Source organism: Gouania willdenowi, chromosome 3 (assembly GCF_900634775.1).
Source record: "Gouania willdenowi chromosome 3, fGouWil2.1, whole genome shotgun sequence".
In the NCBI taxonomy this organism is placed as follows: Eukaryota; Metazoa; Chordata; class Actinopteri; order Blenniiformes; family Gobiesocidae; genus Gouania; species Gouania willdenowi.
The window spans coordinates 27,113,203-27,137,225 of NC_041046.1; the positions used below are offsets into that span (position 1 = coordinate 27,113,203).

Consider the following 24,023-nt stretch of genomic DNA (forward strand, 5'->3'; position numbering starts at 1 on the left):
TTGAAAATTTGACAACAGAAAAAGTTTGGGAACCACTGATCTAAAGCGTGGTAAGCAACACACACACACTTTTTAATGATGTTAAAGAAAATAATAAATTTAACTAAAACCAGCTTCAACTTTATATGCATTTGAGCAGCAGAAGCTCCTCTGTTAGATTAGACCTGCAATATCTTTACTCTCCTATGTACAGGTCTTGTTTTCTTTTTTCATTTTTGGAACAAAAGTGCAGAATATATACAGATAACAAGGCACTTGGATGTCATATACTGTACAATGATCAAAAGAAGAATAGTAAGGATAGCATATAAATTAAAATTACAAGTTGAATCTACGCAGAGTAACAAAATAGAGAGAAAAAAAACTATAACACACCAATGATGAAAAAAATACATACATAAGTGCTTATAAAAGGGATAATCCAATAGTACATTAGAATACAGATTTAAATATGTAAATAGGGCTATGGTTTTTCTGTCAGAGTAAATTATTGTACAAGTCATTTTAAGTTCCTTCTCTTCTCTTCCCTTTTTTCTCTTCCTCACAAAAACAGCAGCTTTAAAGCTAATTTAATAGAACTCATAGTTTGACCCTTATCAAAAACTTACACAATCCAACACTAAAACTTAGAGAAGCTTTTTTTTTTCCTGCTGCACCTTGGACTATGTTTTTACAGGTACGTATACCTGCTTTTTTACTTTTATATACTTTATTTTAAGCACATTATAATGAGTAACAAAATCACAACAAATTATATATATATATATATAAATAACAGAGTGCTTGTAAAGAAGTAGGAGTGTGTTTGCATGAACTTATGTGATGGAATTTTGCTAACAATAAGCAATTTACATCTTCATCACATACACACTTTATCCAATACACACTTGCAAATGGACATAATGTTATGTTTGTGTCAAAAAAATAAATTAAAAGAAATTGGAGGAAAAATGCCAATTTATTTTAGGCAACAGGAGGTTCACATGGATTCCTGAGTGGAATTCCCATTTAGAAAAACTGTGTAACATCCATATGAATATTTTGTATTGCTGGCTGTGCTTGTGTGTCGATGTTCCTGATGTCTAGATGATTAGAATTGACGTGTAAAAGTCCTTATTTCAACATGATTATTCAGTGGTTTGCTGTTAGCTTGAAAGGAATTATTAGATCCTGACTAAACTTTAATGAAATGTGGACTTATTAGTATCAGATTTGGGCCAACTCATGAGAACAGCGCACCCCACATTGAGAGCTCAATTTTGAGGATAGATCATTTGCATGTATGCAAATAGTGTTTGAGTTGGTTGCATAATTTGGTGATGGATGCTCAGCAGTGCTATGGCCACTAACATTGTCACTTTTCATGTGTTAGGGCATGGTAGGCATTTACAACTATACCAGCATTTAAAAAAAAAAAAAAAAACAACCACCAAAATCAGGAGGTTCATTTTATTTCCATTGAGAAATTACATTCAAAACAACTGAACATATTTATCCTTAAACTGTGAGATCAGACAATGTGTTCTAGGTGGGTGTAAACGCTTAAATATGCAGTTTTTTTTCCTTTTTTGTTAGGCTATTACCTTTGTTAAAGTTCTATTTTGGTGCCAACACTGCTGTTTAAAAATCACATTGACATTATTATTAAGGTGCAAAACAAAATACCACACGAACATCTAATAACGCACCAAAGGAAAAACAAAAAAATAATTTTACTCATTCATGTCTTAATCCTTCTTATAATTTTTGCATATAATATTGCATTATATATTCCCTCCATTTTAATTTTTTTTAATCAGGTGTAAATCTTAAAGAAAGTGTCCATTTGTACGGTTGGCGTACGGACAACCCCCGGTGCTATTGGTACGTTTAACGGAGTACATGTACATAGCGTCTTAGGTATAGAGTTAGGGTTAGGGTTAAGTTTTTGGTTAGAGAGTTATGGTTAGGATTACGGTTACAGTTACAGTTACGGTTACATTACGGTTACGGTTAGGGTTAGGGTTATGGTTACAGTTGCAGTTACGGTTACGGTTAGGTTAGGTTAGGTTAGATTAGGGTTATGGTAAGGGTTAGGGTTAGGTTTTTAGTTAGAGGGTTATGGTTAGGGTTAGGGTTAGGGTTATGGTTAAGGTTAGGGTTAGGGTTAGGGTTATGGTTAAGGTTAGGGTTAGGGTTAGGGTTATGGTTAAGGTTAGGGTTATGGTTAGGGTTACGTTTTTGGTTAGAGGGTTATGGTTATGGTTAGGGTTAGGGTTAGTCACGTGGCCTAAACTGACCAATGACTGACCCATCACGTGACCTAAACTGGCCAAATAGGGTTGCTGCGTACGAATAGAATGTCCGTATATTGATACGACAACCGTACGAATAGCCACTGTCAACACAGCTAAAAATACATGATTAGATGACTAAATAAAGGCCTCAAATAATACCTTAAAGTTAGGTGTGTTTTTTCATGCTGTTAAGTTGCTCTGATCTCAAAATACATCATCAGCTGTTGCTTGTACAGAGAGAGGCTGCAGAACATTACATCTGAAAACATCCACTTTTCATAATAATTCTGATAACTGTGAGGCCTCCTTACGGAAAGCTATAATCACTGTTGTCCTCCACCTGAATCAGACGCTCACCTTTGAAACCTGCTCTGGCTGCACTGTAACTCCATAACTCATTCTTCCTCTAGTGGTGTTCTCTAATTAACCATGCAGAACAGGAGAAGAACACATGTTAATTTAATGTAACAAAAATGTTGATTTTCATGCACTCTGCTTCTCAAATATTTATGGCCCAGACTTGAATTCCAAGATGCATCAAAGACTCACAGGGTATATGCAAATGTGTCTGTCTAACCCCCACAACATGTTGGACCCTCTTTTGCTCTTCATGCAAGCTGCACGCTCATCACAGCTATAAAGAGGAAGCCATTAGAGTCACTTCATTACAAATAGGAGCCCATATTTTTCTTTTGAGAAGTATTTAAAGGTGACTGCAACCTGATGATAGTGGTAGAGATCATTGATGATTTTTTTAATTATTGGCCCAGGGATTAAGTGTGGAGTCAGCAATAACAGATGGATAGATGGAGGGATGGATAGGTCCACAACATCTAATTTGTTATTAATAATAATAATAATAATAATAATAATAATAATAATAATAATAATAATAATAATAATAATAATAATAAATCATTGTATAATGAGGTTTTTAGAGTAGGCTAATCTTTAATAAAAAAAAGCTTTTTAAACATGAGCCATTTTAATATCATTGAGCCCTGATTTGCACTTTTAAATGTATATGTAAAGAATAAAACAATGACAGATATTGGTCCTTGCAGGATATTCACTTAAATTTCCTTTAAACCCATTTTGTTTTGAATTTGAAGACATTTTGTGGGATACTTTGAATAAAGTTCCAGGATTTGTTTAAAAAAATTGAGAGTTCTTACATTAATTTGAGACCCACAATGACTGCCATCATGTGATACATTCACAGGAAATTTGTGAATTGGCCCCTGGGCCTTGAGTTTGGTGCTTGTGTTTTAAGTGATTCATAATAGAATTTATTATATGTGTAAAACTAAGGCAAAACTGGATTTTTCGGGTCTATCTATGGATACATAAAGGAAGTTTCATATCAATTCAATTCAGAACAGCTTTATTGGAATGAAAAACAAATTTGCATTGCCAAAGCAAGTGTGACTAGATCAATGTACACAAAAAAATACATATTAAAATAGAATAAAATTTGAGTTTCACTGTATACTGTATATGTAGAATAAAATTTACAATTATGTTATACGTGTTATAAAAAGGTAAGCACAGGGTTTTACATATATCCATATACAGTATGTACACATGTACATTTCACATATCTCTGAGTTAAATCTACATCTTAAAGTGCTTTTCATCGTCTTCAAACTTTTTTTTTTTTTTTTTGAGTATTTTATGATTTCTACAGAGATCTCGCCATTTTTAAATACATTTGGAATTATTCGTGCACATTGTTCACTTCAGGTCTAATTTGTGCTGGATTCGTCACACCTGTATTCACTACCAACAGCGACCAAAAGGTGGCGTATGAGACACGTCCAACAAACGGTTCATTCTGAGGGGATGAAAAAGCCCTTTGCTCAAATTCCACAGGACACATCTGTAAAAAAAAAAAAAAAAAAAAAACCGCATCGGAGGCCGCTGAATGATTGTTTATGAGAGACAACATGTATGTATATTTTAAAATTGTTTGGTTAAAGTTTTAGCTGTAATAAAAGGAGTGTTTAAGTTTTATGTACAGTGAAAAAATGGATAGTCTTTCTTTCTTTCTTTCTTTTCTGAGTTGATGGGATGTTTGTGTGTGTGTGTGTGTTTCCTCTCTCCTCTCCTCCCCTGTCCTCCTCTCCTCCTCTGTGTCTCCTCTTCTCCTCCCTCTCTCCGCTTGTGTCACTCCTCTATTACAGTAACAATCCCATTTTCCTCCTGCTGCCTCCTCTCTTTGTAAGTAGCGCTTTATTTTCTACTTTGTAACACTTTGGAAATGCTCACACACAATGTATTTTCCTTTTAATGAATGTTAATGTAATTTTGATATGGGATACACTTTAAATATTGCGTGTTTTCTCGGTGTTCGTGGTCCTGTTGAGATTTTTGTTGGACGTTTATCTGTCTAAAAACCTGCATCTCCACATGTGGGTGCTGCTTAAATTATTTTTTGATGTAAAATATAGCTTTTAAAATGCATTTTATTAGATCAATATTTAGATTTTCATACATGTATGTTAGTTTCCGTGTTTGTTTTTTTTTTTTTTTTTTTTTTAAACCTCGCAACTAAAAAAAAATTGCGAGTCAAAAACTGAAGCACGACAGTTGTGACAATAATTTCGGTAACTTTTGAAATAAATCACTTTTGAAAACATCATTTATGAATTTTCTGTTTCTAATGAGGAAACTTTTTTTTTTCTCCCGTTCACGAAGCGTTATTTTTCTTATAAATAATCCTTGAAAATCGGTAGATTACGAAATCCTAAATCTATGAATTGTTCAGTAAAGAAATAGAAAAAAAAAAAAAAAAAAACCGTCACAGGTTTAAAAAACAAAACAAAACAAAACAAAAACAAACGTTGATTAAACCATTTTGGTTTCCAATGAAATTATGATAATCCAAAATTCCTAAATATACAGACTATCCGATGCGTAAATTGTTTAATTCCCAAGTTTATCCTTTTATTTTTGTCTGATAAAAATCCTAAAAATAACTTGTGTGCATAAACCTAGAGTCCTGAACTCGCTGTTATTTTTCATTTTAATTTTATTTTGGTTCTCGGCTCACCTGCTGCTGCTATCTCCTGTCAGGATGATGCTCTGAGGTTTTTATGGAAGTTGGAGAGGTCACCGCGCGATTTGTGCATTCCAGAGAAAGTCTCAGTGAAAGTATACACGTGTAGAGATGTTCATCTAACTAACCTCGGCTTCATTAACTTACTCAATGAGAGCTGCACATATCCATCCTTCCTGTCTGCACTTTCACCCCCACTCTCTCTCTCTTTCTCTCTCTAGTGGAGGAGGAGGAAGGCGTTGGTGGTGCAGGGTGGGATAGGTTGTGGGTGTGTGGGGGGTCCTGCCTCTTTTTGCCTTTCCTCAGATCAATGCCCTGGCCACTCACTTTCTGATGTTGCACGACGGGAAATGCTTTGAATGCTTGCGACATGGCTGCGCGCATTGATTGCCAAGATTGACAGCGGAGAGAGAGAGAGAGAGGAGAGAGAGAGAGAGAGAGAGAGAGAGAGAGAGAGAGAGAGAGAGAGAGAGAGAGAGAGAGAGAGCTACAACAAAAGGTACTTGTAGTGTCGGACAACTGAAGTTGACAGACAGAGAGAGCGCACGGGATCCCCTCCTCTGGTCCCGTGTCAGCAGCACTAACTTTGTGCTCAACAGCAGCGCGCACCGTATCCCACCACCACCACCACCACCACCACCACAGGTTTCTAGCCACACGCTTTTTGTTTTTACGCGCGGAGAAGGACGCACACTTATCTGCTCAACTGCTCACATCATCAAGGTAAACAACACTTTTTTGTTGTACTATCCTACGTGCTCGTGTGTGTGTGTTTTTTTGTTTGTTTTTTTTTTTTTTTTAAATCTTCCACCTTGTGTGTGTTGTTACAGTTACTCTCGTTGTTGGTGCGCTTTTCCCGTCAATGTGCGCGTTCCAGAACAACAAACTAAACACAGACAGCACTTGCGTTAGCCAACTTTTTCAGCATTATTGATTTTATTAATGGGGAAAATGACTGTCAAGTTTTAACCATCTGGACTCATCACGGGGTTAAGCGGAAAAAAAAAAAAAAAAAAAAAAAAAAAAGAAAAGAAAAGAAAGAAAAGGGAAAAAAAAGTCGCGTTGACGCTCAGGAGGAGAACGGTGCGCTCGCGCGGACTCTCCATAAAGTCGGTAAACCTGCGTTAAATCCAAACACCAAACTTCAACATGTGACATCTAACACCACAGCAGCCCGTGGCTTTGCGCAGAGTGGAATTCATTGGTTTGTACACACATCTTTGTTTATTTCTGCAGCAGCAGCAGCAGAAGCAGTCAACCGCTCCAGCGGACGCGCGGTTGGATGTTGGATGCAAACAGCTGCTTCAGAACCCTTCATGCAATTCCACTTTTTCCTTTGTGCGTCTTTCCAACATGAGTGACGAACTTTCCCAGGTTGTGTTTGCGTGCTTGTTTACCGTGTCTCAACTTTCCCGTGCGTGCTCGCTGCTCTGGTGGCAGTTTCCCTTCTGTCCACAGCGCGCAGTATATTCACTCATTGACAGTGACGTGCACGCGCCCCGCTAGGTTTCCCGTCTCTTCATGTGAGGTGGACAAGTTTCCCCACAGTTTATTCCACCTTTAACACTACGTGACTGTACCACGCACCCCTCCCCACACGCACAAACGACCTCCATGCGCTCTGCAGATACCTGTCAACCTTCCCTATCACAGACCATGGAGTCTGAACACGCTGTGCAGCCTGGGAATTTGCTCTTCCCTAACTTTCTCGTGGAGGTCAGGGAAATTGACCCGAAAAGAATGCATAGGCCATAAATTAAATTCAACAATCGCAAGGCTTGTCCATTTAGAGAAGATGTAGTCCAGCAGACACTTTTCCATTTAAGCTGAAAGCACTGAAGCACCAGGACGAAAACGGACACACGTACTAACCCTTATAGGACAACAGGCTGGTTTTCCCTTTTATTCTTGATTTATAGATTAATTAAACAAACAATGACATGTCGGAAAACACATTTTTTTTAAAGGAGGTTTTAAAAAGTTGACACGTAGAAGTCGTTTTTTAACGCAAAGAAAAAGAAGCAGCAGACTGGATAAAATATTTGTAGGATTTTTTTTTTTTCATTTAAAAAAAAAAATATTTGTAATTTTTTCTTAGGAAATAAGTTAATTAATCTAATAGCCTGTATATGAAACACTTTTATTATCATGTGTATGCATGTAGCCTGTAGTCTTTCATTTAAAGACATATTCACACGAATTTAAATTAAAATAAAATAAATAAAACGCACACAATTACGTAGAATACTTTTATTAACTTTTATTACGAGGGGCAACAAACATGACATAAAACTAAATGTTTGGGGAAAATTAATTTTGGAGGCCCGCTAATGAAAAACACCTGTGGATATTTATCGAGTTTACGCAAGACGTTGGGTTTATTTTTTTCAAACGTCACCACAAAGGTTTTATAAAGCCGGGGTAATTCTAAGCGCTAACAGGAAAGTTGTTCCTGTTTTCTCTCCGGGGCTTTTAGTTTGGAACACTTTCTCCAGGCGAGGCTATACGCACGGGTTTCCTCATAAGGTAAGGCAGTCCTGGAGACCAAACGCGGGTTTAAATGGCACATTTATAATTAGACTGCCCATTCAGCACATTGTCTGATGGCTATACGGGGACACTCGGCTCTGTCTGTGTGTGGCACTGACAGAGAAACCAGTGAAAAGCGACGATTTCCTGCCGCGCTTTAGCTTTATTTCACCTTATATTTTACTCACTTCATCCAACCTTTTTTTTTTTTTTTTCTTTCTCTCATGTGGATACACTATTTTGTAGTGATGAAAAAAAGAAAAGTGCACCACGGTCCTAAATGTGAATAAAAACTGTAACCTTAACTTTTCTAATCATTTTTTAAGCTTTATCTAAACATTTAAGGAGAGATCCGCTATTATTTAAGCGCAATGTAAACACAATGTACGAGAGTGCAATACAATCCCGAGGCTAATCATCATATAGTTAAAAAAAAAAAAAAAAAAAGTGTCATTCTGATGGGTTTTTACTGAATTTCTTGACTTTTCAAAGCAAGTTGTGAGACTTATATGACACAGAGACAGAAAACCACCTGGCTCACTTGTCTAAACACATCCTGCACTTTGTTCAAGTCCAATGTCTCTTACTTTGCTGCTGAGAATTTCACCCTAAATCCTCTTTGATTTAGTGTCAATAGACCTTTTTTTTTTTTTTTTTTTAACTCTTTCACAGAGTCTGTACGACATCGGCTCATCTTGCTAAAATGTTTAGACAAAATGCCACACGCTGAATTTACAGGATTTGGTTTGATTTTTTAACTTTTGTACTGTCCTCATCATCTTTGGGTGAGATTTGTCTGAAGCTCTTGTGCCAACAATTAGTGGGTTCAAAGAGAGAGCAGGGGGTAAGGGAGGGACAAAGGAGGCAGTCAGGGGTCTCCTTTATGTCAAACAGCTCCAACATTATGTTAAATACCCTTTTAATCCATCATTACAATTAGTTATTTTTTTCTGTTCTGAGTATACATATTTAAAAAAAAAAAAAAAAAAAATGTTTCATTGTAATTCAAGAGAAAAACAAACATACGTATGTTTACGCTATCATCATTTCAATGATAGGAAAGGGTTTTTGTATATTTTTTTTCTACTATTTCTAGAAAACCTGCTAAAATTGATGATCTGCAAATAATGTGTGTGTGTAGACTTATACTCCACGGCATTACTCCTGTATATACACGCAATGTATTCCCACCTTCACACTGAATTTTTTTTTAATGTAATTTCACTCATAATAGGGTGATAATACCATACGCCTGGAAATATTAATACGTTTAAAATGATCATATGTAGCATTGTTACAGTTTTTCCCTGATAGATTTGTACATGCAAAGTGAGAATTAGTGAGAATTGTAAGTCATTCCAGTTAACTGATGATTTTAAAAAGTCATGCGTTCTTTTCATTTTCGTGTGTGAGAGAGAGAGAGAACCTTTCTACGCCTTACTGTGCGTGCATGCCTGAGTGATGCTTTCCATCTCCCAGATGTTCCGCAAGAATATCTTCACACTTGACACGTATAAACACTGCTGATGATTTGAAATGGAATGTCAAGATTTAAAAAAAAAAATAAAAAAAAAAGATGCTCCTCCGTGTTGCGATCAAATGTCACTTAGGTTCCAGGACTGAGATCAGTTTATTTGTTATGTTTCTGAGGCTGTGAGTGTGTTTTTATAAGAGAGGATGCTGCTATGGGAGCACTAGACAGACAAAGCACAACTACTGGGACCAGTGGGCCAGGTATACCGTAATGTGTGTGCACGCAGGTAAAAAGTCAGCTTGTCTTTGTGGTGGAGATGTGATGATAAACAAGATCAGAGGAGGTAAACAACAGCAGGCCTGGTTAAAGGCAGAGGAGGGGGCCCAGAGCAGAAGGATGGAGAACCGCAGGAGATAATAAATGTGGCAGCACATGTTGTGACATCTGTCTTTGTAAGTGTTATCTAATTTCCTGTTGAACATTACAACAATGATGAAAATTGATGGAAGTAGAATGTTGCAGTTTTTGGGTGCGTGATTTGTAACTTCATATCGAAAAATTCCAACGACTTACGCACGTACGCACATCATCCTAAGGTGAAAATCTCACCTCTTCTTAAGAAATGCATGGAGGAGTCACAGCAGCGTCATCACCAGCCATCAGCTCTTTGAGCTCATTTAGATGACGACAAAGTCAACTTAAGTAACGTTTGATTTCCCCTAATTTGTATACTTTACCTTCTGTTCTCCATAATTTCATAGTTTTATATAACTTGCAAAAAAAAAAATACCATGCGTCACTTCTTCTTCTTCTTTTTCTTCTTCTTCTCGAACAGACCCATGCGTCGCTCTGGCTGCTATAAGTGAAAGTATCACTGACATTAAAGGGTATCACTGACATTAAAGGGTATCAGATGAAAAAAAAAAAACAAAACAACTAAATGTGTGTATCATCACAGGAGCTGTATAATTGCACAAGTAACCTAAGTGGCTCATTTTGATCTGTATCATTCACTCTCCCTCCGAATGTGTTTTTCTCAAAATAATTGGACATTTTCTTTCGTCCATAGCGTAGTTGTGCATAATTAACTTTGACTTCAAAATGCAACAGCCAGGGCTTTGGTAAGTAGCCTCTGTTGATTTATTAATATGTAGTCCACATTAATATGTAGAATTAATTGGAAGAGTGTTGGTGGCCACATGGTTATGATGACACAGGTCCGGGACTGTAATCAGGTGGAGGAATTACTCAGGCTCATTGTTTTTTATGAATCAAATGAAGATTTGTACAGTGTGGAGATGAGGGTGGTGTATTTCCATATCAAAGGGAACGCAGTGCGGCCGGGCAGTAATTAAAATATGTTGGATTTAGTAATCTCTGCACGCTGGTGGAGGCAGGCACACACACACACATACACACGCGACACAAACACACATCATGTGTGTGCATATCGTCTGTACGCACTTACACTTCTGTTCACTCGCTTTCGCACGCACGCACACAGACGGTTGAAACTCAATTCATACGCAACGTTTTTGACATTTAACGTGTGATTTCTCTTCCTAAGTCAATGTTTTCTCTTCTTTCTGTTTCATGTTTTATTGTGTGTGAGTTATTTGGTGTTTCACTGACTGAAGTCACACTAAACTTCTAATTTTGGTCACATAGATAATGTGCTTATTTGTCAGTGTTTAAGCCTTTCATAGATAAGTAGATACTAGGTCATTCCATGTTTGTATGAGTGACCTTGGTGCAGAGGGCTGTGACAAATCAAAAAAGAAGACGAAGCTGTGATTCCCCCCCCCCCCCCATGTGATTTATGTCCTACTAGAATTGGAGAAGCTCTGAAGACTTGTGAATTTGTCTTGTGAGAAAACAAGGGAAAAGAGATTTGTGTAATGTGGGCTTTTGCGCCGCTTACACACAAAAGCTTCTCAACAAGCTTTTTCCCTGTGCCCCCCCCCCCCCCCTCCGCCTCCATTGTGTTTGGATCAGGGTCCCATGGGCAAAGCGCCACATTGGAGCATACTTTAAGGTCGCCTTAAAGGATCCACTGTAAATAAGTTTGCAGCCAACTCGGGAATCTGTTCCACTTCCTGAACATGCCCTAAAATCCTCACCCTCTTATAAGGGAGAAGCATGGCATTAGAAATTCACGTTTCTTGTGAGTTGATCTACTGCAGGATGATTCCTTCAGGACCCTCAATGGTCTGTTATGGTAAAGCCCAACAATTAAACATTATCCACCCAGTGGAACTTCACAGCATGGTTGGCATCGTCTGGCAGAATTTTACGTGATTAATGCCAAACTTCTATTTTTAATATATATTTTTTTACCTCCAATAAATGAAAGAAAACATATTGAATACATCTTACCATAGTTTATCTTTTGATCTACTTTGCAGGTTTGCAAATGTATTGTTTAATTGATTGAATAGTGAGAATATTTTTTATTTCTAAAGTCGTCATATTAACTTCCATCAATTTGCACTGAATCACATTCTTTGCTTAGTTTAGACATTAGTTTGATTCTCAACTCATGTATGGAAACAAATGAGTTCTTGCACGACGGAGCAGGCACTGTGACATCTAAAACAGACGAGGAAGTTCTAAGGAAGAAAGGATGCACTGTGCCAGAAATCCCAACAGATTCCCACTAGTTTTTCCTTTGGAAAGTGCTCATGTTGGATACCAAAAATAAATCAAAATGGCCAAGCCAGAGCGAGGGGAGGGGAAGATGGATCGGGTGTTGTGGCTAAAATTATGATGCAGTAAATGTAGCATCTCCTCATGCCCAACTCTTTTGTTCCCGCTCTCAATAATTTCTTTTTTCACTGTGTTGCAAGGCTTTGCACTTGATGTGCATTATGAGAAAATGTCTTCAGCAGAGCCAAATACGAGCTTTCACTTGGTCAGTTCCTAGTCTGCCTCTCTTTGTTATCTTCCTTTTCTCTCTCACCGACTTAAAGTAAAGGGCTGTCAAGGTGATGTCTGTGAAAAGATGATGCAAGCACACTTTTACTGAGACTTTCAAAGACTAAAGACTGCTCAAGTAATGATGTACATGTGTTTATGCTACTATAGATCCTATTATATAGACAAAGTTTTTAGCCACATAGACCAAGACAGATGATTTTTCTTACCCACTCAAAAATCACTAACTCTGATACTCCTAAATACACTAATGAGATAAAAAAAAAAAAAGTTTTTAGATATCATTAGAGATTTGATGAAGCTGATTTACGATTTTTCTAGAATAGTTTTGATTCCCAGTGGTTTTTTGTTTTGTGTTTTTAGGGTCTGTCATGCTTTAATGTTAAAGCTATAACTTGAGCCTGATCAAACATCCAAAGTAAAAAGTATGAGTATGTCCTGAACAGGTTGCTTTAATGCGAAATCGCTAACCGACCGATCACGCAGCCATCATCATACATTCATATAAGGACCATCAGTGCTCCAAAAATACATCAAAATACCTTAAACAAATTTTTACTAAAAAAAAGTATATATATATATATCTATCTATACATATTATTTTATTTTTTACAAATAAACCTTCACGGTGACAGTTTTTTGGAAACATTTTGTTCAGTCTAAAATTTTCCGCTGCACATTTAATAGGCAAAGTGCAGCTAGAGTGAAAGAAAAAAAAAAATATGTCAGAACACGAAGAATGGAGCCAAAAAAAGTCCTTTTTGTGACAATCACTTTCTTGAAGAAATTTGTTGAAAGGGTAGAGAAAGGTTGTGGTTTGGCCCATGTAAATTTTCCCAGAAGTCTCCTTGACAATCTTATGGAAGCCTGTCTTCAATGTCGTCCCTGCCCACATTCAAAATGCACACAAACATATGCTGTATGTGTAATGCAACACAACTCAGAGAAGAGTTCCTGCCAGGAATGATGGGGCTACAGACCTGTGGGAGGAGGCCTTTTGGTGGTGGTGGTGAGGTGATTGACAGCAGGAGGGCGAGGGCAGAGGAAAAAAGGTGGGGTTGTCCTGCCTTGGTAAATTGCTCCATAGCGAAAAGCATGTATGGTGAGGACCATTTTGAATTATAGTTAGGTCTGTACATTTTCATTTAAAATGCCATATTTCTGCTTCATATAGATATTTTTTAATCATACGACAGCAAATCTTCTGACATTTGGCACTCACTTTAAGCTGGGTACACACATAAAGACAACTGGTCTGCCTTTGTACTGATTTCCCTCTTTCCGACCAAGGATGGCAAATTATGTTTTATAAGATTATCTATAGGATATAATATGTATTATAGGTGGTGTGAGGTGTGTTAAGATAAGATATCCTTTATTCGTCCCGAAAAGGGGAAATTTGTAGAGTTTCAGCAGTGTGTGTGTGTGTGTGTGTGTGTGTGTGTGTGTGTGTGTGTGTGTGTGTGTGTGTGTGTGTGTGTGTGTGTGTGTGTGTGTGTGTGTGTGTGTGTGTGTGTGTGTGTGTGTGTGTGTGTGTGTGTGTGTGTGTGTGTGTGTGTGTGTGTGTGTGTGTGTACGTACACACCCACGGGCCTGTACACAGTACAGATAGAAAGAGGGAAAAACATGTTGAAAGAAAGGAAATTGCACAATAACAACAATATACATGTATACAAAAACTATAAAAAACAGGATATATACATATACACACTAGAATTCCTGACTGTTGTCTGTGGATTGGATGCCAATGTTCTTGTTAATAGTGAATTTGTCCTGATAATTTTCTCTGAGACGGGTCGGAAGCGATAATTGTTGATATTAAATTTGTTCATTTTTACGACCAAACTCATCTTGTGTATGACGGAATGCCATCGACTCCCGATCAAGATTAAAGATATATTGAGTTTTCTATTTTGGCGATATAGAAACTGACAATATCGATATATATTTTTATATCTTATTTTGTATTAAAACACTTGGATGGAATTCTGAGTGCGTCCTAACCCAGACCTTCCCCAAAACAAGCTACACTAAATAACTCACTCACACGTGCTGTCCCTTACAGGAGAAAAATCCAAACTTGTCACATATTGTGCAGTCGTTTGTTAATAAATGTGCCTATGTGGCATCAAATCTAACTCAGAATTGTCTTTCTGGTCAGACTTTATTTGAATTAAAATGATTGAGATTAATATCGCATATTGCCATTTTGAGAAAAAATATTGCGATATGAGTTTCGATCCATATCGCCGAGCCCTACTCCCTAATCACACCCCCATGATTTTTGACTTGAAACAGAATGTAGTCAATCAGGAATCGAGCCGACTGAGGAATACGTAATGCTGTGTTTAAGGGAATTCTCAAACATGACTGACTGGTATAATTTTCCGATTTTTTTATTTATTTTTTTCTCCGGCTTTATGAAATAGGAGCTCCGACTTCAGGTGGCGTCACTTTTTCAAGTCGAGGGTCGGAAAATCCGGAGTTACTTGGAATGCATTGGGTCCCATTGTTAGATTTCGTTTGATCACGTAAGATTTCTGAATCGGTGGTTGGACAGAATCGTTATGTGTGTGGTGTGCTGTGTTGAGATAATTGGAGCACACACAGTACGATGTGTGTGTGCTATGCCTAGATTTTTTCAGAAAGTGTCTGTTTGTACGGTTGCCGTACGGCCAACCCCCGGTGCTATTGGTACGTTTACTGAAGTACGCGTACGTTGCGTCTTAGGGTTAGGTTATAACCCTATATTGCAACAATTTTTAGGGTTAGGTTTACGGTTAGGTTTAGTCTTAGTCACGTGACATAAACTGGCCAATGAGGGGTGCTGCGTACAGATAGAAAGTTGGTATATTGATACAGCAACCGTACGGATAGCCACTGCCTTTTTTATATTCATGTATGGAGTCTGTAACAGATAAAACATCACCTCAGAACCTTGATCTTTTTTATTGTCAAGGTTTAGCGTAAATAGCGTATATTTTCAGTATCCGAATTTTCAGCGCAGCACTAGGTAAAAGTATTTTCCACACTCTAAGCACAGCCATCCACACGTAGGCACGTTTTCCACTTCAATTTCCGCGTTCACTTAGAGAGGCAAAGTGACCAAAATGCTGCAGTACCTCTTCTAACCTCTTGCTGTAGCGTCGCGTCACGTCTGAATCCACCAAAAAGGAGAACACGATGTGTCAGCCAGGAAGGAACCTTTTGTGCCTGTGTAGAAACATAGGGTTGAGGGTTTAGCAGGGAGGTACAATGTTCCTCCTTATCCTCAGCAAAGCTAAATTTATTGGTTACCATCTGCAGGGTGGAGGAGTTTGGGCTCGGGCCAAGCCCAAGAAAGCCTTCTAATTTTACAGCCATCATTATCAACGTGTGGTTGGGGATCATCGTTCGCAACACTGGTTCTAAAAGATGAACATAGGTTTGTCGAGGCTTTTCGTGAAGCCTATGTGCTGGGCTAAGTCAGAATACAAGAAACAGAGCAGGGATCTGTAGCGAGGGCTCATTTTTCCACTGTTGGCAAAAGAAGATGCACGAGGCCCTGTGCCACATCCACTCAGGTTTAAACAATTATCCAACATCACAGAAACCAGTCGAGCCACGGTGCTGGCACCACTTTTGTGCTTTCGACTGCTTTACTTTGGGCCATGAATGTGGCCGAGCGTCGCATGTAAGGAGAGCTTTGGATAATATCAATTAGTGTAAAAGGGTGTGCCTGCAGTATCTGTATCATTATGGCTGCTGGAGGAGATTTCTTTTGAGCTTGACAGCCCATAATATAATATTTCATGGTTTGACGTGTGAGTGACACAGAGGCTCTCCAAGAGGATGGTAAAATGGTTTATTAGGGACTAATTAGAGGTCTGTGATTAAAGGGGAAGTGACTGTGATTAAGAGACCTGCGCATTATGTAAGATCATAAATGGATATTCAATGGAGAGAGCCACAGTGTGTGCATGTTTTGTGTTTGTGTGCATGAGCACCAAAGAATCTGCTGCCTTCGTGGAGTTGTTGCTATATCATCTTAACAAAACAGTTAAGGATTTTTCAATTAAAAAAATATTTATGATGCATTTAAAAAAATGTGAATATAATGAAAACAAGTTTTTAGTAAAACATTTTTTTAGGCTAGTTTATAAGAAAGAACTTTCACAAGCAATTGAACTTGAATCCACAAGGAATGTTTTGCAAAAGCCAAGTCTGCTTTGGGAAGCTTAGGGCACCTGAAAAGAATCCCACATTCTTGTGAACTTCAGAGCTGCTTAATCAGAGAGATAAATGGTCTTATTATTATGTGTCTCCATCAATGGAGAGATTAGCATTGGATTTTCTTTCTTTTCGCCTCACAAACTTCTAACTTTTTCAGATGTGTGATAGCCACTGCCATTAGAAATCATTTATGGGAGTGTTCTGAGGGCAGGAGATTGTCAGCAGCGCCTTGCAATTTTACAATTTCACAACTGACTTCCTCCTTAAAATGACACTGGCTTACCTGCCTATTACTCCCTTTGATTTCTACAGTACATGCCTCTGCGCTCTGAGAGGTATTCATAATAAGCTTAAACTCCACTGGCTTCATTGCTAAAGGGTGCTTATCTCTGGGCTATTCAAGAGGAAGAAGGGTAATATTTTTTCCAATTTCCACTTTTTACTGTTGGGCCGCTTTTCTGCTGTGGAGACCAGCACATGGACATAGTGACACACACATGCAGACACACTGTGCATCACAGACCTGCAGAAATAGGTCTTTGATTTATTGAAATATTACAGCTGTGGATTTTTCCTCACCACCTTTACGGAGATGTGTTACGGAGCATTTTTATTTTTACACTTTACCTCACACTTCCCTTCATACTCAACTAGTCTTCATATGCCTTTTGTCAGAAAATCAAGACACATCAAAGGAAAAAAAGACATCTTCAAAGAAAGTGTAGTTGGGATCAGTGATTCATATCTGCACCCATTACTGGGAAAACATGGAAAATATATATAAAAGAGAGAGTTTTGCAGTCATTTAACTGAGGTATGTGTGCATGTGCACCCACAAATTCTTCCAGGTTTGTGTTTCATGTATTCTCGGCATCAACATGTATTCTTTAGTTTATGTATTGTAAATATGAATGAAAACTTTTTTTTTTTTTTTTTTTTTAAATCAAGCCTTGTCAGACTTTTTATAATGCAGAACGAAGCATGTGTGTATTTTCTCTGTAACTTACCTGCTTTAGGTGCACTTAACAATACCAATAGCTGTAACAAAGTTAATATAACCAATGGAATAACTTAACCTTCTCACTCCTGGCTTGATACTTACCAAATAACATTACAGAAAAATACACTCCACAGATAACACATGTATTGTGATATTAAAGCTGCTATCCCTAATCATTTTTCATTAGATAAAATTATAGTGTAGCCTCATAGATCAAAAAAATTGAACATCATTTACCCCAAAAAGAAAGGAAAAGTTTGCATTTACACTGCAAACAGTTTTTTTGTGGACATTTTGGCACATTGCATTGTGGGATGTTGAGTCCCGTAAACAGAGAATACTGTTTGCAATCAAGAAAATCACTGTCCTTCTTGTCTGGAAAAGAAACACAAGAAAATTACTGTAAGAATGGAATTAAAGCATTTCAATGCATCCGTTCACGGGACTCCATATCCCACAAGGCAATATGATGAGGCATACACTTTGATTTTTTTTGTGGGTAGTAGCTTTAAGTAAACTTTCACACCCGTATCGTCAGTTTGAAGGGTTTTATCTTTAGATTTAGCGTTGCTGAATCCTTTCAGTTGAGTTTTCTCAAAACACGATGGGAATATAATAACAGCCAGGGCATGTTTCACTCACCCCCTCATACTACACCAAATGTGAACGGCGTCCAGAGGCAAAAGTGGAATATACAGTACGGTGCAGGTGGTGATGTCACTTGTTATTGCTGGATACGTGAACGAGTGAAGTCTAGATTATTTTCCACAATCTGCTGTGTGGAGTGCATTATGTCACAAAGGCCACATTGTAGCTAGCTGGGTGTAGAGCAGCACTTTCTCTCCCTCTCTTGTTCTGCGCTTCGACCACCTTCTGTGCTTCTCGTCTCAACTGCTGCCTTACTTTATTCCCATTTCCTTTCTTTGTGATACAATCAATGGAAAAAGTCGTGGGATATCATTGCATTTCATAATGGGAAGAAAATAACAATGTATGCATTATATGAATTGCAAGGGCTAATGACGAAGAAAAAAAAAATTACCCCTAATCAACTTGTACTTTGAGTGCACATAATAGCCATGGATATCTATAAATATAACATTCAGACTGGATTAAGAAAGGGAAACTATTACATGGTTCCACATTTGCAGAAAGACCAAGGTGTCATAATATAAAGATTTACATTTTTTCATTCGCTTTGCTTTGAGATGGGCACACTGATGCTGCTTGTTTCTAATTCAGTGTAGAACGAAAAGACCTTCCTGTTTGTCCACTAATTGGATTTGCCACTAACACACGCTGGAGGAAACCTTTTACCTTGTTTGACTTATTTATTGCCTGACTGGAGAGGTAATTTGACCTTTTATTTCCAAAGGCCTTTTTTAGGCTAGAGAAGGAGTGTTGAACTCAATTACACCAGTAATCAGTGACTCTACACTACATTTGTTTCCTCTGAGAAGGGAAACCCAGAGCGATACAGCCCAGCTCTTTGCTCCCGGACTTCTGGTCCCATCACCTACATAGGGCTACAAGAGAGGGAGAGATAAATTAGGAGGGGAAGAAAAAGGGGATGGCGGAGGCAGAGGGAGACATGAGTGAGATGAGAAAGGGAGAATGGAAAAGGAGGGAGAGAGGAAAGCGTGCTACAGTTCCTGCATGTCACTGGAGATTTGTGTCCTCCTTTTAAATCATTTCCCTCTTTAGAAGATTAAGAAGGCAGAAATATTCTCAAACTGATCATTTCCCCTCCTCCTAAACTGACTCACTTGCATTGGCATATGTCGCTATTAATTGTGGTTTTTAAAATGAGAGGATTGACCAGCGCTACAGTAAGAACAAAAAGCTAAAAAATACAGGATATAATGTAACTAAACAAGAGCAGTGATGCATACACTCACAATTACTTTCAATCTACACAATGGTCGTGCACACGTTTCAGTCACACGCTATTTTCTGGAATTCATAATAAAATGTAAATGGAGGTCTCTCTCTGTTTGGACTCTTATACAATTCATTCACAAGCTCTTACTGTACAGGTGACGGGTTGGATCGTTCTTTATTGTGCACTTTTTCTTCTTTTTTCATGTTGTAACGTCTTTTTTTAACGTCTTAGAGTTGTCTTTATTCATTGCACAATGCTCCCACCCATAAGTAATTATCATATTCCTGCCAAAAGAAAATGTCTCACGGAACAAAAGTCATTGTTGGAAAAGCCCACAATCACAGTGTGTCCCTGCCTCTACTGGAACAAGGGAAACACTGAATAATTTGTGAACACCAGTGCCTTGTTGTAACCTGATCATTTATGGATCAGTTGTTTCCTTTCTGGTTTAATTCACCATGTGATTGATTTTCAGTGCAGTAGTGTTGGAATATATCCACACCAAACCGGGCCTGAAATAGGGAATCATTTAAATACAGATGCTTAGGGCTGCAGCCTCGTCACTGGAAACCACTCGCAGCCAGGAGACAATTGCAGGTTGATTATGTTGTTTCTCACAGAAGTTGCAAATCTTTTGTATGAGACTGTTATATTTGCATCTAAATGCGTATTGTAGTCCTCTAAACAGTATACAGACTGATTGTAAATGCCAGCTGTTGGGCTGTACTTGGAGCATAAAAAAAGGATTTCAATAAGGAAAATTGGGACGGGAATTAGGAAATTATTTTCAAACAGTAGAGTGGAAATCAGTAAGTTGGTAATGCTTGTGGCAATTGTACATTCTTGTTGAGGGTTTAATGCAATCACATATACATATGTTTACTGTAAGCTTTGTATGCTGCCTTTGAGAAATGGAAAGTGTTAATATTCATACCCTTTTATTGTTTGAATAAACCTGTACGCATAGTAATTTAGGGCTCCCTTGAACGATTCTTTTAGTAATTGGTTTATATATCCTTTTTTCAAACTATTTAAGAGAAATCACATGTTGCAGTCTTTATGCTTCTTAATCTTATTCCATAACTTTTGATCTCCTTCTATTACACACCACAAATATAAAGAATCAAACGAAATACTTTCACATCACCTAATAAATAGGTAACACTTAAATAATGGCCGACTAAGTAACAGTGATAATGTGCTTAACTTGTAGCTCAGCCACAAAATAAAGTTCCTTTTAAACATTAAGCAAAAAACAGAACAATAATAATAAAAATCATTGCTATTTTCTTTAAATGTTTTGAAACGTTTGAAATGATATGCCTCAGAACCAAATACAACTGAACCTCCGCTGGTTAAATGCACTCGTCACTGATTCAATTAAATCAACAAACCACCGATAGGCATATTTTAGGTTTTTTGACACATATTTACACGTATATGTCTGTCCTGATTTAGCCTAAACATGAACTAGACGTGAGCTGTGGGTTCTGTTCTTTTAATGGATGGATCCTGTTGTTACGCTGCTATGAAACGCTAACACTACTGTCCGTCGTTCAGTGCGTATAGAGTCGAGCTCTCTTTTCCTTTTGGTATACCGTCATCGCCAGTTTTGCTACACTCAGTTGTCTGCGCCACGCTTCTTTGGTAACCATGGCAACTGTTTAATAGCGGAAGTACGGGCAGCAGTGATTCGTTACAATCCATTTGGCCACCGAAGAGCGGAAATGGTAACGGTAACACTAATTAAACAATGCATCAGCTCAAACTGCTTTGCATCGCTTACAGTAATTTTCTGCTTGTACACTTTGTGCAATTTTTGCTATTTATAATATTTGATGTTTAAGAAGAAAATAAAGAAAGAAATATGGTTGTTTATCATAGGTTTGAGACTGTTTTTTTTTTTTTGTGGTTACATTAACTATTGAAAGAAACCATTTGATTCTTTACAAGGCTTGTGTGAGAGCAGGTGTTTGTATATGTGCTTTGTACTGCACGTTACATGTAAGTAGGTACCGTATATGTGTGTCTGGTGCCCTACACAGAGTGATGCCCCCGCTGATTCGGCCCCTCCAGCTCTTTGTCCTGCAGCACTCAGTGTGTCTGCCTCCTCAGGAGACTGGCAGGCTTCTCTAGTGTGGCTCCACAAAGGCCCAGCCTCCTTTGAGGTGTTAAAAACTTCCATTTATGCATCTCCCCGGACAAAAAAAAATGCACCAAGCCCATTTGAGACCAGGAGCAACACAGGCAAACATTGTGGCCACGCTTCTCTAGCACTCATTTCACAGATTCTAAAACCAGTATGTGGTGAACAGGATTTGAGGGGCTAAAATGCCCCACGAGGGCGAGGCGATAAGAGGGGGGAAACGCCACCACACAGTAAACTAGAAGATGGGTCTAGAAAAATAAACACATTACCTGGGAAAGAGAGAGAGAGAGACTTGTTTTCACACCCCTTCCCCCAAACACACACAAATACAAGAAGCCCACATGGAAGCCTCATCACTGCACAGACCAGAGGCCGATGCTGTCTCTTTTGTCTTTCCAGTGAAGAACATTTTCAAAGAAATTTAAAGAGAGGCAATTGGCAGCACACCTATCTGTAAGCATTGTAGGCTGAATTATCTCTCTCAAGGAGAAAAAGACTATTTGCTGGTGGTTTTTCATGCTTAACTCTGCCTGAACACAGTCTCACAGTAAATTGACTTTTATTCTCATCGTTTGATGCAGAGGAAGTGACGGATAATGTTTTTGCCAAGCAGCGCGTAAAAGTCTTGGTCTGCCTTATAGCACAGTATCTGTATCAGCCTATGTCAAATTCTGAGTAGAATCACTACAGTTTTAATCAAAGTTATTGCCTTTCAGCTCTGCCAAAAGTGCAGTCACAGTCTTACCCCTCGATAAAGATATTTAGCTGGAGCGACACTCCGGGAGTCATTCTTGACACAGTGTTGCTAGATATTCTTTGCGCATTGAGTTTTGTTGTAAGTTCAGTGTCAGGACGGGATCAGTAAGACACAGAGGGACGCTGGCAGAGCGAGAGACCAGAGATTAAAAAAAAAAAAAAGAAGAAAAGTGATTTGTAAGGCTGTGACAGTTAACAGTGCGTCGGAGCATGAAGCAGCTGTTTGCACGTGACTGACCATGTTTCCCACACCAAATAACTCCATGATGGTATGTTTCTCCTGAGAAATATGCCTTGTCTTTTTGCCAACCCACAATGGTGGCTTTTTCTTTTATTTAGTTGTGCCTCTTTAAAGTAAAAAAAAAAACACAAGCAGGAAGTGAAAAAATTAAGTGTGTGTGTACAAAAGTGTGTCACTCATGTCTTTGGTAATTATAGTAAATGGTAAACTTCATATTTCAGCTGTATTTTTATCTATATGGATATTTAACAGACCATCAAGCAAATTATATGATGGCATCAAATATTTCTTTGAGAACATTCTGTACCCCTTTACCTCAAATATAACTCCCCACTTCTCTCTTTCCGTTGGGACCCCGCTTAAAGCCCCTCCTTATTGCCTACTAAACCCTCCCCAGTTTAATTGACAGGGTGGCTGCTGCTTCTGTAGAGATAACCATTCTGCATCCAAGTCGAAGCAACCTGGTGATGGCACTGATTACCTCTATTGTCAAAATAGCTAACTCAGCAGAAGTCCTATTTTACCAGGTTTGGATGGAGTGGAGAGTCAGAATTTGGAATCGGAGGATTTGTAGGATTTTTTTTTTTTTTTTTTTTTTTTTTTTTTTTGAACATCTGGATGAATTCCAAACAGAAGTTGGGGGCAAAAGTTTTGCCTTGCAAATCCACACTTAACTCAACATTGAATGTATTCCAGCATGCATGTGTGCAAGAAAAAAAAAAAAAAATGTAGGCATGTAAGCAATTAACGTTCATCCATGGCTGTAATAATACCAAATGTTTGAAGACGTGCAGCTGTGTAGCGTTTGGTGTCCTCTGTGCAGCACACAGTTGTGATTATGTTGTCCGTTGATGTCGAGCCACTGTCATATGACCCCTGAATAACAGAGCTCTCTGTTAAGAATGGAGAAAATTCAATTAAGCGAAACCCCCACCGTAGGTAAACACAAGTCAGGAATTCTGAAGGTTCATTTGGTTTTAAAATGACATTTCGGAGACACTCCTTCTAAAACTTAACTTAATTTACGAGAAGTTCAAACTCAAAAATTTACCATCAGTGTCAACAAAAAGGATTTTCGTTGTAAACTCACAAATGAAGGTATCACATGCCCTGGAATACATGGTTATGGGTGTTGCTCCTCTCATAACAGTTGATGATGGAAATTAAATAATTTTTGACTTTTGGTGAGAATGTTGGCCTACAATGTAATGTTACAGTGTCACTGTGAAGGAATTTGTTTACCAAATATGCTTTTGTGTGACTTATTGTGTGCGTGTGTGTGTGTGGTAACGTGGAACAACCAAGGCAGGAGAAAAAGCCGCTCTTTGACAGAAATGCCACAGGTGGCTGTGAGCTCTCTGTCTCCACTTCTTTGATGTCAACTGCACCACTCGGTTTTGAATTTTGTCTCTATAGCAAAAATAGGATGAGTTTTTATTATTTTTCTTGCTTTCTATTTAAATTATTTTTTAAATAGGATTTGGCCTTTAAAAAAGTTGAATTTGCACAAAA

General features: G+C 38.1%; 1 protein-coding gene across 6 annotated transcripts in view; it reads left to right on the plus strand.

The window, feature by feature from the left end:
- Positions 1-4,448: 4,448 nt before the first annotated feature.
- sox6 (SRY-box transcription factor 6) overlaps positions 4,449-24,023 on the plus strand; it is a 138,000-nt gene continuing 118,425 nt past the window's right edge. For 4 of the 6 annotated variants that reach the window (XM_028436593.1, XM_028436617.1, XM_028436642.1 and 1 more), the window contains exon 1: positions 5,665-6,057. The gene's annotated coding sequence lies outside the window, so the exon portion shown is untranslated. Of the gene's footprint in view, positions 4,497-5,664; positions 6,058-7,834; positions 7,861-24,023 lie in introns of those variants that run through there. The other 2 variants (XM_028436609.1, XM_028436600.1) reach the window with 2 other exon arrangements.